This window comes from Gadus macrocephalus, chromosome 10 (genome assembly GCF_031168955.1).
Source record: "Gadus macrocephalus chromosome 10, ASM3116895v1".
Classification (NCBI taxonomy): Eukaryota; Metazoa; Chordata; class Actinopteri; order Gadiformes; family Gadidae; genus Gadus; species Gadus macrocephalus.
Genome location: NC_082391.1, coordinates 3,688,523 through 3,705,544, shown reverse-complemented (window position 1 = coordinate 3,705,544; position 17,022 = coordinate 3,688,523). Strand labels below are relative to the sequence as shown.

The window sequence follows — 17,022 nt, the reverse complement described above, 5'->3', positions numbered from 1 at the left end:
AAAAAGGTCATACCTAATTTACTTGAGAGTTCGTCATGTTTGCTCCGTCCTGACAATCAATTCGTGAAACTCCGGTTCAGCCCAGCTAGCGCCTGGAGAGGCACAGCTCCAACACCGACCAGCGCCGGAGCTGAGGCTGGAGCTTAGTATGGACACTGGGCCCGAGAATGCAAGGGAGAGCAAGGGTGAGAGAGTTAGAGAGAGAGAGAGAGAGAGAGAGAGAGAGAGAGAGAGGAGAGAGAGAGAGAGAGAGAGAGAGAGAGAGAGAGAGAGAGAGAGAGAGCGAGAGAGAGGATAAAATAGAGGGATTGAGAAAGAGAGTGGAAGAGAGAGAGAGGGAAGGTAAAAGAGAGAGGGATTGAGAGAGACAATTAAGAAAGAGAGAGCGAGGGTAATAAAAGAGAGAGGGACGGAGAGAAAGAGAGTGTTGGAGAAAGAGAGGAAAGCGTAACTTAAGCCGTAGACTTAGTTGGTTTTGTCTTGTGTAAGCAGCCACTCGGGGGCCGTTACTAATTTAAGACCCTGTCCCAAACTGGGACTCGGAGCTCATAAAAAAAGAGGAGGGAGAACAATTGTCACGTGGGGGATCATTAGTGATCGGCGGTAAGTGACTTGGAGGGGCTAAGCACCGTGTAGCAGAGAAGGGCTGTCACATTCGTCAGGGCTGAGGGTCCCGGGAGTGCACTGCTTGCCAGCAAGGCTTCTCCCTGGATCATGTTGTGGTTTAATGATTTGGTCTTAGCAGATATCATTTTTAAATGTTTCACATGCGCAACACATACTCTATATCTATGTGTACCACAGCATGGTTAAATACCTGGTTCTGATTGAACCACAGAATCAGAGTAATGGATGTATTTTCATTGTGCAAGCTCGGCCTTGTTCCGACCCCATCACTCAGCCGTCCTCCATCACTTCCCCTTTCTACATCATTTTACATAATGGTTCTGCCCGTCCAGATATATTCCTTACGTTTAACAACACTGAAGAAAGTCTGTTGGTACACCCCTCCCCACCCGTTCTGTAATGATTTCAAATAATTAAAACTCGAGGACATGGTTGCATTGAAAAAGGAACACGTTTAACATTCAATTGTCCTTTTAATGTCCCTTTCTTCACTGTAAAACAAGTATTCCCTACTGTTTCTTTGGTTTGATTATTTCCCTGTTTTGTGAAAAATGCTGGCCGTTTCAAATCGTTTAGTTCATAATATGCTGTGCTGGAAAACCTTGAAATGTTTTAAATGGCAGCAGTGACCTGAGGGTCTTCTCTGCCCTTTCCTGCATTATGTTTTCCTGAATCCAACCTGTCAAAATGAGATGGAGAGACAAGAGGAAGGCAAGCAGGAGCGTCCAGGTAAAGCTTTTAAATGAAAGAGCAGATATAGCTTCTACCACATGCACATATCTTCATAAATGACAACCCTTCCTTCTTTCATGAAGGAACACATAAACAAGCCCCTCATCTCCTTGTTCCCTCGGCTCCGCCATTCTACTCTGCACACCTTAATTGTCCCTCCCTTCATCTTCTGCCCTGTTTTAATTGGGCTGTTTTCGGACTCCAAAGAGTCTGTCTCTCTTTCTAGAAAGTTGACATGAAGTTGTGTTCTCATGCTCTCTAACTAGGTTCATTACCCAGAGGGCAGGCTCACCTCTCTTCACTTGTGTTGCTCCACTGTCCCATTTCCTCCACGGCCCGCAATCACTCAGACGTCTTCCTCCTTCACCTCTCCTCCCTGCCTCTTTCCCTGCCACCTAATCTTTACTGCTTCCCTCCTCGTCTTCGTCTTCTCCCTGCTCCCCTGCTCTATTTGTGGAGATATCTGATGAATCTTTGTGGCGTCACAAAAAAGGAGAAGAGTTGTGGAGCGAAGAGAGATAAAGTTTGTGTGTGTGTGTGTCAGAGAGAGAGAGCAGTTTCAGAGTGGACTATGTAGTCTGACCTGTTGAAACATTTCTGCAAGGCAGTTGACCTTTGAATCATGAACTTGTAGCAAGTCCACACACACACACACACACACACACACACACACACACACACACACACACACACACCACACACACACACACACACACACACACACACACACACACACACACACAGACACACACACACACACACACATACACACACACGCACACTCTATGCTCGGTCAAACACACTCACTGTCAGCTTTTCATGCGTCCCTTCTTCTTCCTCCCCGTCTGAACTGGCTGAACTGCTCTTGTTTATGCCAGCAGCCCTCTTCACTGATGTGTTAACGTGCATGGATCTGTGGCTGTCTGTAATGCATGGTTGTGTGAGTGTGTGCGCGTGTGTTTGTTGTAGGCTTGAGTATGTTGTGATGTATTTGTGTACTCTGATTACTCATCTCTAGTTTGACTGTTTTAGATGGGTTCAATGTGGTGGGTCATACATTATGACGTATTGCTGACATCAAAAGCTTGCTCTTGCACACACACACACACACACACACACACACACACACACACACACACACACACACACACACACACACACACACACACACACACACACACACACACACACACACACACACACACACACAAAGGCAATGAAAGTATGGACACCGCGCATTCAACAGACCCAAGACACGGATTGCTGTCTCTGAATGACTGCAGCATTCACTCACTGTGAATGGCAGCTAAATAGACATTGACTGTCAATAATTGTCACAGCGGCCAATGGATTTTGGTCGGCCTCTAGAAAAGGGCAGATGCTATCTTTGTCGCTGCGGTGGCTAAAGCTAAATAGAAAGCCGGCCATATCTAGCAGCTCAGAACCTGGAGCTGAGAAGGAAAATATCTCTTCTCTCCAGCTTTGTGTGTGTGTGTGTGTGTGTGTGTGTGTGTGTGTGTGTGTGTGTGTGTGTGTGTGTGTGTGTGTGTGTGTGTGTGTGTGCTAAATTGCGTGCATACGCATAAAAATAAGAATGACGTTGTTTTCCGGTCTGGAAAAAGATGCACATCAATTGAGAATGACTCATTCTGATACAACTGGCCACATCACTAAACTCATTCAACAGTCTGTAGGGGACGGTTGTTTACTTGTAGCGTATTCCTTTTAAGAGCAGTGCTTTAAAACATGCTAGCTTAAATCAATGTACCACTTAACACCATTGCACACCTCAGGCTTGCACAACCTACTGAAACAGTATATTAAAATAACTTTACTAGCAGTGATCCCAAGTAATCATCTGTAATTTGTCCACGCGACAGCAAATATTATCAGTGCTTCCATTTTTATCTGCCTGTCCCTATTTCACTGTATCTGTATCACACATGCACACACACACACACGCAAGCATGCATAATGTAATCGATGGCGAAAATGGTTTACAGCCCACTGTCATCCCCATTCTGTAGAATACGAGAGGCCGGTGCTACACAGCGTCGTGTTGGATCTGCTCACATTCACCCACTGTCGGCTGTCGGCTATAGGAGGAGAGACCTGGCAGCCATGCAACCCGCTCCATCAAAGGTCTGTATATGAAAAGCTTATACTGTCACACATATTATACATTACTTAGAGTGCAGAATAGACACAGCGGCTGGGAGTACTCAGAGAGAGAGAGAGAGAGAGACCAAGAGCGAGAGACAGAGACAGACACGCACAGAGCGAAGCAGAGAGAAAACATCCTTGACCTTTTTTTGGACTTTTTTCTTAAGAAGAGGTGTGAATGAGCTGGGTCAAGGAGAGGAGAGAACAAAAGGTGACCCGATGGATAGTGACATGGAATCAGGTAACAGGACGAGAGAGAGAGAGAGAGAGAGAGAGAGAGAGAGAGAGAGAGAGAGAGAGAGAGAGAGAGAGAGAGAGAGAGACAGAGAGAGAGAGAGAGAGAGAAAAGGGAAATGAGGGCAGCACCGGAGAGAGAAAGGGGGATGCGGTGGGCTGGGAGGGAGAGAGACGATGTGGATACTGAAGGGAGGAAAAGGGATCTGACACACAGACTGCTTCTCAGGGAGGAATGGACGGTTTAGGGGAAGTTACATTTGTCTAGGGTTTACATGCATCCTGCCAAGGCCTGGTGTGAACATACAGCGTGATACAATATTTATCGACATCAATGCATATTAAAGAAACACAGAGTTCCCCTGTGAGTACCTGCACATTAATATTTTATGCATGTGCGCACACACACACACACACACACACACACACACACACACACACACACACACACACACACACACACACACACACACACACACACACACACACACACACACACACACACAGAGTTAAAGTAAACACAGCTTTACCAACTGTTCACACCACATTCCCGGTTCCAGCTTACATTTTCAAGAGGCATCAAAAGGTTTCTGTGTGTGTACAGAAGCTGGCCTGATGCATTTTAGACACATTTGGCAGCGGCTATCCCTGGCAGATGCTCCTCTGCACTCAATGATATTCACGCACATCTTACTGCTCTCCAAGCTCGCTCCAGCCAGGTGTGCCCACCACGCTCGGAACATTATACAAAAAATATTTTACAAACAATCAGTTAGATGCTGGAGGAACAACCAAACAGCACCATCTTTGTGTAGCATCATTCCAAAGCATCATTTATCGATCTTTGGACGTTTTCTTTGTTTTGCAGATCTGTGCCTAATGTATGAATTAATTCATGGTGTTGCGCCATCATCCCTTAACCAGTGGGTGTCGTTCTGCAGGGGTACAGCGAGGGAGAGAAGGGCACCAGTCCAACGAGATCGCTCCTCTCAATTTCGGGAACACTGCTTTTGGACCGTCAGCATTTACAGTCAGAGCGGCAGAAAATGGAACTGGTAATGGCAACGGATAATGGAAATGGAACTCAATTTGCATACGCACGAGAAAATGCACAGGCTTAAGTGTTCGGAAACATGTTAAACATGGCTCAAGATAGACAAATCATGTGATCACTGATCTAAGAGTGAACACACACGTTATAAGAATGAAGCCTTACTGACAAGAGTCTTAAATTATTCATTCAATGAATCTCTATCCGCTTCTCCCCTCTTCTACACATGCATTTAAACATCCTCAAACAAGTGCATGATACTTTATAACCCTCCAGAGAGAAAGGCCACTGGTGGCAATAATGCAATATCCAATATTCCGAAAGTAAAAATGATAAACTCTGATCTTTATGCATTTAATTGTATTTATTTATTGGTATTATTTCAGGTTATTTGTTGGCACAATTCAACAATTCAGCTCATGTTCACATAACTAATTAAAAAATATGGGTTAGAACTGATATCCAATCAGTTAATGAAACGTGCAGAATGGGAACCGGCCCAATTCTCAGAGCAATCAGCACAGGAAGGCGTCAGGCGGGACATGGTGTAGGAAAGGAAGCGTCAACAAACTTATTCAGGCAATCAGAGTTTGGTCTCATGCTTTTCTGATATTTCACAAAGGAAAAAAAAGTGGAAATAACAACCTAACAAATGCAACATTACTGAAAGTATAAAATACACATCTCATTTTGAGTCTTTACTGCATAAAAATAAATAAACAAGGAAAGCTTCAATCAAAAGGTTCTGATGTTAAACATGCACGCAAAAAAAGACGGGATATGATGTCCATAAGAGTAATGAGGCCCTAGGAGAGGTTGAGAAACAAAAACCCATGGCTCGGATAGAGCGCTACCATACTGTGTCCTGCACCCACAAAGAGAGCAGGAGCCATGTAATTTATCAACACATGGGAAATTACTTACTATTGTTGTCGCAGAATGAACAGGGGAGGAGGTGTAAAATAGGTTTAAGCATGTCAATGAATCATCAACTCAACCTGCTTACCTCTCCTGCTCTCTCTCTCTCTCTCTCTCTCTCTCTCTCTCTCTCTCTCTCTCTCTCTCTCTCTCTCTCTCTCTCTCTCTCTCTCTCTCTCTCTCTCAAGCTCTCTCTCAAGCTCTCTCTCAAGCTCTCTCTCGCTCTCTCATATATGTATTTATATAGTCTCTTGAAGACAATCTTCATTTCGCTCAATCTTCATTTTGCTGTTCATATTCACGTTTTGTCACTTCACGTATCAAAGAGATAAGATTTACATGAAGTGTGTTCATTTAGAGTGTTTAATTATTAATCCTGCTGTCTAGATGTGTACATTCGAGATGATCGCAACCCATATTTTCCCTGGTTAAATAATCGGTTGGTGATATGAGTGAATAATCAGGTAATTGGCCATCACGGTCAGAAATTAATCCCTTGCACGTACTGAATATTGTGTTCATATTGATGGCCCAGCAAGTCTTAGCTGCATTTCACCTTCCACATCAGGAGGTACCAAACAGTCATTTGTTGGTATTACCTGTAATTTGTCCTGAATTGAAAAGGTGATGCATTTTGTGACTGTTGGAGCGCAACTCTATCATCTCCGCTAGTCTCACTCTTGACTTCAACCACCTTTCATTCGCATCCACCAGGTCGGGTTTTTTAGTAAAGCCCAAAGGATATAGATCTTCATATTTTCAGTAGGACAGAAACAAGACGGAGAACAATGTTGTTTAACGGAGCAAGGCAGACAGATCTCAGACTTGACATGGCCCTATTTTCAAATAGGACTCATCTACTTTGGACACAGTAATTTTGAAACATCTACTGTCCGTCCCGACATGGCTGTGTTATTTTTGTTTAACACGTATGTAACTCTTCACTGTGCTTTGAAGCACTGTTCCACTATTTACCAGAAAGATACATGATCCGATACCAGAGAGAAAGGATAAGGGTTTGAGACCCAAGTTCTGTCTGGGTTAGAGTCCTAGAATCTGTGTTGGAGTCCCAGAGAAAGGACCAAGTTCCTTTAGGTCGGGTTGGAGTCCCAGAGAAAGGACCAAGTTCCTTTAGGTCGGGTTGGAGTCCCAGAGAAAGGACCAAGTTCCTTTAGGTCGGGTTGGAGTCCCAGAGAAAGGACCAAGTTCCTTTAGGTCGGGTTGGAGTCCCAGAGAAAGGACCAAGTTCCTTAGGTCGGGTTGGAGTCCCAGAGAAAGGACCAAGTTCCTTAGGTCGGGTTGGAGTCCCAGAGAAAGGACCAAGTTCCTTTAGGTCGGGTTGGAGTCCCAGAGAGAGGACCAAATTCCTTTAGGTCTGGTTGGAGTCCTGACGTGGGTAACTTCGAAGGGTTTAAGACCCGAGTTCTGTCTGGGTTGGAGTCCTAGTATCCGGGTTGGAGTCCCGGAGAAAGGACCAATTTCCTTTAGGTCGGGTGTGAGTCCCGAAGTGGGTACCAGAGCGACTGTTGATGTGATCTTAAATACACTGCACTTTCTAAAATGCTGATCTATTTTACTCATTTATTTGCATAGGTTTTCTTTTACTTATCTATTATTTTATTTTATTGTATGACATTGTTTATATGTGAAGCACTTTGAGTGTACATGTATGTAAGTGCTATATAAATAAAGTTGCCTTGCCTTGCCTATTCATACAGTTCTACACAAGTTTGATTAGTTCTGCTCCTTATAGCTATATGCCAAGGCTTATATTTACCCTACTTGTATCTTGGATAGGCTTATATCATTTGATACAGTGAAACATTACTTTAATATCAAGTAATATATACTGACACATTTATAAACTTTGAAGCTTGAGGAGGCAATTTATAGATTTTTCTGTCATATTTGTTGAAATGATCGCATCTCGACAGCAATCCCGACAACATCCTGACAGCTATCAATAAATCAGTGCTCTGAAAAAAAGAAGAAAAAAATCTGCTATCTGTGTTTGTGGCAGGCCTGTGCCTTAAACTACTTGTCCGTCTGTCTCCCTCAGAGAGTCCACTCTGTCCGTGCCCTGAATGCGTGGCCAAAAGGCTAAGACATATTTCTAAAGCTAGCCTTCTAGTCATGTGATTTTTCGGGAAGGCCTGAAGGTGGGGCTTGGTTTTTTTTCAGTTGATACTTTTAATATCTAACTTACTTTTAATATCTAACTGGCTATAGAATTGCCAACCCTAACTTTACAAAATCAAGCAAAAAATACTTGATTATTACCTTCTTTTTTTTAATAATGGGTTATTTTTACACACCCCTGGTAGAGATATGGTGACATTTATTGTTATGCGTAACTCACGGGCCAAGCCAGTCCATACTGGGTCTGACTAGATGCTATGGATGCTACAAAGACACTACATAAGAGTCTTTATCGATCACTGCCTGCTAGTATCCTGAAGGTTTAAGTGTGCCCCTCAAAGCCTTGAGGAGGGATGAGACGGGGTGATCTTTGTCTGGTACGTTCTTCCTACCGACCCTCCATCAGAATATGTGGTTTTCTGTTCTATCTATTGATTGTGTGTGGATGACGGATGGTTGAGGCATCCTTACCTCACCTGAGTCAGGTGGATCGGACTCTGGGTTCGGGGGATAAAATAGATGGACACCCCTTCCTTTAAGTATAGCATATTTGAGGCATGTTGGTTAGAAGGTCTGCACATTACATGATTATAATCTGGAAGCAAAATCACATCTCTCACATCCTAAATTGTTGCTGGGAACACAGTAAAGCTAAATGGAAAGCTATCTTGGGAACACGCTTGCAGGAGCAACAGCAGGATTCTCAACGCTCAGGGAGATGAATGCTCTAAGCTCGTTCCCTTTGGCTCTGGAATAGAAAGTACCAAGGGGAGCTTCACAAATGCATTGTTTTAGGTTTGAGAATGGCTCTTTACCATGTGGCAGATTGTATGAGGAACAAAGCAGTTGCAATTCATGGGTATTGTTTCATGCTGAATTGTGTGCTCGGTTTGCACATTGTGTTGAGGACCATCCCTGAATTCAATGTTTTCCAGGGTCCACTTGGAAAGGTAGCTTTTCATTTTTTTTCGTTATTTAGTGAAAATGTGTGGTTTGGTGTCCTATATGTGATTGGATAGATTCAGTTGTGGTTAGAAATGGTGCCTCCTGTTTCTTAAAAGGGTCACTCAGGATTAATTAATAGCCAGATATTATGTGTTTATGTGTGCCCTCGTGTCTATAACATCAAATTAGCAAAAATACTGTTTATGTAGAGGCTCCTTTCAGTTCTGATTTGGCATTGGTTGAAGATCTCCTATTCTTCTGGTCTTAATTTCTTATTAATGACTCCTATAGAGCAACCTGACACGAATCACAGCACAAAAAACTATGTCGATTTTCGGGAAACTCTTCCTCTCATCTGGGCGCTTTCAGCATTCTCTTCTCTGTCAACACTCGGCTTCGTCCTTCTCCGCCCCCTCTTACCTTCCGGAAGAGCATGTTGCAGCATGACCATACATGGAAAATCCGGATTGTTCTACGAAGATAAATCCCGGAAATTTGAACAAGTGAATCGCGACCGCTGTCCCTCGTGTTTAGCGCTCTGCACAGCCACCCCAGATGGTCAGCAGGGAATGCGTCTAAATGCTTGTACGTCATTATTTGACACGTTAGTATGGTTAAACATGACTATAAATCATTATAACAATGTTTATAGTTCATAAAAGTCGAAAAAGCACAATAGGTGCTCTTTAAGGAAAAGTCCGGAGACAGAGTGGACAATCAGTATCTTTTTAATTAAAGGTGCATATAGCTGTGGACATGAATTCACTCCGGGGCTTAGGCTGCTTTACACAAGTGTCACCCTTTTCAGGTCATCCAACAAAGAGGCCCTCTATACTTTTACAGTATCTTTTGGCATTGTTATAAAAGATACGTCAGGAAGTGGGTCCAGTGGCGCTACAATGTAGTAACGCAATTATAGCCTGCATATGTACGACGATCCGTCCACACTTGTCAAAGACGTGCAAAAATTTGACTGTGGCTTCAAGTTGGTCCATATTGGTGCTGGGCAATTTGGTAATTTCATATTCTCTGTTACCATTGTGTGTCGTGTACAGGAAGAGATATGGCTTTATGCTTCATGTTATATAGAACATAGTGTCTATTTTTGGTGCAGGGATGAATGTGAATATTGTGTGGTAGCAGGAGAGTTTTTAAGAGGTTCTAATGAAGAACATCAATGGTCTCTTACTCTATCCGTGGGTTTGTAGTGTTCCTAGGAGTGTATTTTCTGTTGTCGGAGAAGCAAGATTTAAAATGTCATTGAAGCCTTTAAACATCACATGAAATAGTAAATCATTCAATTTTGAGAAAACATAAATAATCCCAAAATTGTACGAGCAGCAACGCGTAATATTAATGGACTTTTTCTATCGCTAGTTATCGTAGTGTTTTGTGATGTGCAATTATCCAAACTCCTGATTGGTGTTGCGGGACATTGCCGGGCGGGGAGGAGTGGAGAGAAGGACGCATGATTGTCTGGAAGTCCTGTGCAGAAGAGCTTTGTCATGGGCAGCTGTTGTTGTTGTGGTTGCTGTTCTAATCGCCCCTCAGGTGTGAAGGTGTATCTGAGTGCTATTCTTATCTTGTTAATTGCCCACAAAAAAAGATACCGTAGACGTGTGTGTGTGTGTGTGTGTGTGTGTGTGTGTGTGTGTGTGTGTGTGTGTGTGTGTGTGTGTGTGTGTGTGTGTGTGTGTGTGTGTCCGCACATGTGCCTGTATTTGTGTGTTTCCTCTTTCAACCAGAGCCTCACTAATTCAAAACCCCACACCCGCCTGTGAGTGACACAATGCTTGGTCACAACATACAAGTTATTGTTGAAATATTCTGTGTGATTCCTGGAAGCAAGGATATCTTCTTTAATGAGTTTATGGCTAGGTAGACCTGTGGTATATTGTGTGGAGTGCATTGATGAATGGTTGAGCTGACAAAGTTCCCCGAATGTTATTGGTTGTCACATTCTGATTCCAATACTGCTTTTTCTGCCTTGGATGGACTTCAGATTTTTACATGTATGCAATCACACTAACAATTATAATACATATGCACTAAAACATGCAGCACATGTGTCTTGTAAAGGATTGTTTCATACACATGGCACTCACACTTATTTCTGCTAATGCAATGTTAAAGGAGCAATCATTTGGGGACAGCGAATGACAAACATGTCTTTATATCTGCTAATGGAACCTTTATCCCAACAGTTATTTTCCTAATTGTCATTACCAAATTAGCCACTTAATAAAAATGTATTTCAGACAAAGTGACTTGTTGAACTGTTCTTTAATAGGTTTAATTTAGGTAGATATTATGTTATATTAAGCCTTCCCTTATGTTAAAGTCTCATCTAGGGTATTTTGTTTAATTTTTTTATTTACTTTATTTATTTAGTATTCATGACAAGATTATTTCTGCCGTTTCTCCTGTTTTTTAAATAAGTATTTATTTAGTTTGATAACCAAAGCGATTCAGACAGATTAGATCTGTAACACTGAAATCCCTTTACTTTTCCTTGAGTCACCATCCAAGGCCCTGTTTGTCACGCAGAGATTTTTTTAGATTCCCCAGAATTGAAAAAGAATATTCTTGGGTGGATAATTGGATTTCTATAATCCTATTATACGTACACATTATTCCAAGCCCACCTACACACCATCAGTTATGATAATATTGAAAAAGATCAAATGTAAAATGATGAGCGAGAATCGGAATCCTCACCCTCCCTTCCCATTCATCCACGTCTATATTGACACAGCTGAAGCATATTCTGATGGCTGGACTCAGAAATGAATCGATATTTTTCTTTGTAATAATAAAATTGCATATATGCATAACAAGGAAATAATCTTTACACGTCTTTCTTCCATCACATAAAAAGATTTGTGATCACGTCTTCTTTTCCACCCTGGCGACATTGGTAACTGTATTACTATGGCGGTAGTCCATTATTTTGAATTGTGCTGACTGTATCACAGTAGTGCGTCATCGATAATGAAGCACTACATCGATAACGAACACACAAGCACAGACTCACACACTCACACACTCACGGACACAGACTGCCAGTTAACCAAACCCTTCTTGGAATAAGATAGCTCTTTGGAAATGCTGCATCTTTGTACTGGAGAGAGTATCCTATACATTGATTTATTTAATTTCCCTCTCTAAAAGGAGTGTTTCCAGCAATATAGCAATCTAATATTGTTGATCATTTGTATTTTTTATTCGGTTAATTCTGTTAATGAATTTGTTTTGTGCTGGCCCTTGAAAAACTAATTGCAACAGCAGTCTTCCAAAACAGCAGGACAACTTGGACAACATGTTACTAATTGTTAATTATTATTGTTTACAAATACAGCAGCAACTTATTTAGGAAGAAGAGGATTTAAATGTTTCCTTTGCAAGTCCTTTGTTCAGCACCTCATTATGTCATAGATGCAGTAATGAGTATGTAAATTAGCAGGAGCATTTGAATATGGACCATTAACTTAAAAAGGTATTTTGATGACGAGAACAAGCAGGCCACTGTGTTCAGCTTTTATTCGTCCCTGGTGTCAATTCTCTTCATGTGGCAGGTAGCAAGGTCATCGACAGCTTCCAAAAAAAATAAAACAAGTATTGCCCATATTGGTAACTTACAGAATACGACCTCATTACTTTTGATGGATCTCAAAGTGAAATCACTGCATTAAATTAATAGCTGCGATGAAAGCAAAGCTGTAAACTTGTAAGATGCTTCAATAAACAGCTGCTAATGAATCGCAGTATATCATAAATTGTATCTGGTTTGCATCAATGCAGCCTGTAGACAGACATTTCTAGCTTATTTTTCCCCACTGGAGTTTTTGTTTGCCCACCAGAGGGGAGAGAGTGTTTCGCAATTTGGCCTGTGAAGCCCTCTGAGAATGTAACTGTGAATAAAAGAGCTTTATAAATACAGTCGACTTCAGTTAGAGGTTTTTATGATATGACTCCAATTTCACTTTAGGGAAATATAAGGGAGCAGAAAGTTTGAGTTAATAATACTTCAGCATCAGTCTTAACTGCATTAAACCACCGTGAGAACACATGGCTGTAATCATTTAAAAATCTGGTTAAAAGTCATCACAATAAACATGTTTATTATGTTATTAATAACATTTATATTCTTATTAACACCAATTAATGTTAATAAGCATATGATAAGTGTCTTATTACCTATTAACAAAGGCTTATTACAAGGACCTTAATATAAAGCGTTACCATTTTGACTAGATTCGGTTCAATCATCTTTCTTCATTGCATTTTAATGAATTGGTATGTGTGTGTGAGGTTGATTGCATGTGAGCAGCCTCACCAGGCCCAGTCAAGTTGATTTGGAGGCTTAACAAGTTTTGTGCATTCACTCTCCAGGGCACACAGGTTAAACCAGCCATCAGCACAACCTTAAGTTAAGATAGCGCCAATACCGATTTCTTTCTGTGGACTATTCGGTTGAGTGTGTGTGTTATTGGCAGGTTTAAGCCGTCAACCAAATAACCTGTGTATACACGTGCTGCTTGTAACATCCCTTCATCTCAGCAGAACATGTATTGAACATGGAATTGTCTGAGTTGTGTGTGGTGATGGATCACTTCAGCCATCCACTGCACACACATAGTTGAAAGAAGTCACTGTCAAATTGTATGACGTTGCTATTTGTCTTTGTTTTGTATTGAGCTTATGCAAGGCTGTTCATTTGGCTGATATACGGTTTGAATATATATATTACATCAAACTATTCCCAATAAATCAACCAATTAATGCACTTAATGAATATTCTAAACTTTTTGGCATGGTGTTAACATGATAAAGTTAACTTAAGAAAATACCATGACCTTTTCACATTCAATAGTTAGTTTTCATAATAAATGCAGCGGATTTACTTTAAATATATTCAAAAAATAATTAACAATGAAAATAAATCATGGTTGACATTTGCCAAACTTATTGCAAATATGTTCTGTAAACATTTCGATGAACTCATCTATTCCATTGACCTCGTTGAAGTTTATTACCAGGCAGTTTTCAGTTGTTTTTCTGCGACAACTCATAGCAGATTGCTTTGTGCAGCAGAAAGAGGAGTTGGACTGTAAATGCGTGGGTGGTTGAATGGCGCAGGGCAGCGTCGCTGTGATGGATGCGTGTGCGTGTGATGACTAAACAACCCGACATGCATGTGCAGTCGACGAGCGTTTTCCCATTCATTCAATTATGAGAGGCCATAGAGGCCATAATTCTTACTTTACCTTTCACGTGAAATGCTTTTACGTGCACAGATGAAATGTGCATGCATAATACAGAAAAAATGCTCTCATGAAATACATTTACTGAGTTCAGTTCAGCACGTTGACTCATCATGGAAGCACATGTAACAACATGAGACGCAAATAACTTCTCGCAATATAACATGGACACAAAAACGTGCCATTTGTTTTTGTGTAGAATGCTTTCCACTCAAGTCACATTAGCATAAACAAAACCAAAAGTCGAGAGCGTGCTTTAGCTATCCAGATGCACTGCAAACTATTAATGATGATATAGTTTACGTAAAGTTTAATCTATTATACACCAATGTTTTGTACTTGACTGCTGGTCAGATTTTATTTGTCAAATACACAATACATTGCAGTGAAATGTATTGTGTATAGCCTGTGCTCTTAGCAACTAGGCACCCTTTCTGATTCAAAGATAACTTTCGTTGTTAACTGAGTTGCAAAGAAATGTAATCTTTGTCTTAAACATGCTGCAAGTGTACCTACTTTGGGACTAGTTCCTTTAGTATCCAGGAACCTTTATCTGACCCAGCCCAGTTCTCTTCAGCTTGACTTAATGGTAAGAACCATGCTGGGATGATGGATGGCGTGGTAACATGGATCCCAACCACTGTCATACACACTGTCATGCTGATTAAGAAGAGAGAGAGAAAAGAGAGACTTTCACCTCTGCTTAAGAAACCTCATCTCTCTCTTTCTCTGTCTCTCTCTCTGTCTCTCTCTCTCTCTCTCTCTCTCTCTCTCTCTCTCTCTCTCTCTCTCTCTCTCTCTCTCTCTCTCTCTCTCTCTCTCTCTCTCTCTCTCTCTCTCTCTCTCAGATCAGATCAGATTAATGAGCGGAGCTCAGCTTGAACCTATTAACAGTGTTATAATATCACTTTGGCTGCAAATAGTGCCATGCCTTCCCCAGCGTACTCTACTCTGACAAGCGGTAAGGGTGTCAGACTATTGAGGACGCCTCCTTTACCGTGGTGACTTGTCTCCTCTTGTCCCCCTCCTTCTCTCGACCGTATTCGCTCGCTCTCTCTCTCTTTTCTTTGCATTCTTCGATCTATACCTCTGGACACTGCAGGGGAACACGATATGATTTGGTATTGCTTTATTTCCTTCCCGTGGCCTCTCTCTCCATCGCTCTATCTCCGGGTCTTATCCTATCCATCCGAGGGGGCGTTCCACAACGCAGTTACACACAGTGGACACTTTTTTACACACACATACGTGGACAGACACAGACCAACGCTGACAAAAAAACGCACAAAAATGCGCACCCATGCAGGCACATCGAACGCACACAGACACACAGGCTAACGCAAGGCAATTCACAAACGAACACAAATACACACAGCGCATGCTTGCATACTGGCGCACACGCGCACACACACACACACACACACACACACACACACACACACACACACACACACACACACACACACACACACACACACACACACACACACACACACACACACACACACACACGCACACACACACACATGACACGATAAATTCAATTTACTTAATTTAGCACATTATCCTTAACCTTCACCTTTAACACACAAAAAGCTGCTCTTGCTTTGCTCTACACTAATTGCCCCTGCTCCGAAATTGAACTAACCCACAATCATAAATATAGCCCTGTTATTAATATGGTTCCACAAATAATGACCTCATAACTCTCCCATCCCCTTTTTCTCCTGTGAGGATATTTAGCTCTCAGTAAAGAGTCTCTCTCTTCTTGTGCGCGCACACACACACACACACACACTCGTAGCACACACACATACAAGCACCACAGTACTGCAATTTGAACGCATTAACTTACTATGAGGCAAGTTCAGCCGTCTTTAAATGTAATGCATGCATGAGTGTGTCTATGTGCACGTTGCACTTGTTTGTGTATATTTGTGTGTGTGTTTTCTGTTACCCATGCTCCCGAGGTATGTTCATGCATCTATTCAGGCTTTATATTTACATCCACGTACGGTTTGTGTGTGTTCTGCGACGGCAGGCAGCGCATTTGTATTCTGGGGCGTCTGGTCGTGACGCCGCCACGCTGGCTTCCAGGACCCCAAGGTCCCCCCTCAGCACACCAGGGTGAGCAGGGGGTAGCATACTGCTCGCCGCAGGAGGGAGAACACTTCAGACAAGCATCCGACAGAACACGCTGAGCCCACATACCAGGTGGGGAGGGACTGAATGGAGCCGTAGGAGGAGGAGGAACGAAGGAGCAGGAGGGAACGAGAGAAGAAGGGAAGATGGAGACTGTTGATCAAAGAACGAGAGGCAATGTAAATGGGTATGCCGATACTGCTATTTTGAATTGTGAGACAGAATGATGCATACTCTCTGACAAAGTCCGAGAGTAATGGATAGAAGGACGGATATATAGGTTGGGATGCGATAGGGAGATGGAGAAGGGATAGAAGTTGAGAAGCCTTAGCATTTAGAGTGCAAGTGGGCTAGTATGAGGGTGTTTCGGTGTGGTGGTAAAGGGTTGCAAATAAAAAACAGGTGGAAAACATGGATTCTGATCGTAAGATAGTGTGAGGTGAGAACGAGCCATGGGTGGGAAAATGAAAAATAGGAATCGGGCACAAAGCAGATAAAGCAAAAGGGGGGGCAGAGGTAGAGAGGGGGACTCGTGGAGTCGGCGTGAAGGGGATGAGGGGAGAGCAAGGTATCAGTGGTCGAGCTACGTGTCAGTAGCATCATGAGGAGCCCTGACAACAGCAGCAGGTGATGGACGGCCAGCCCTCCTTTGGTCTACCCTCACACGTGGGAATGGGCCGGCCTCAGGAGGGGAGGACATATCTTTAACCTGGGCCACACCTCGACTCCCGAAACCTTTTACCACAGCTTTTAAACTAACCTTCGCCTCTTTATCACTTACCCCCCGTGACTCTATCCTTGTGTTTG

General features: G+C 42.4%; 1 long non-coding RNA gene across 1 annotated transcript; it reads left to right on the top strand.

The window, feature by feature from the left end:
* Positions 1 to 873: 873 nt before the first annotated feature.
* On the top strand, positions 874 to 7,443 carry LOC132465465 (uncharacterized). The gene is made up of 3 exons (XR_009527591.1): positions 874 to 1,356; positions 3,387 to 3,501; positions 4,681 to 7,443. It is a non-coding gene; the product is annotated as an uncharacterized LOC132465465 (long non-coding RNA).
* Positions 7,444 to 17,022: the final 9,579 nt, after the last annotated feature.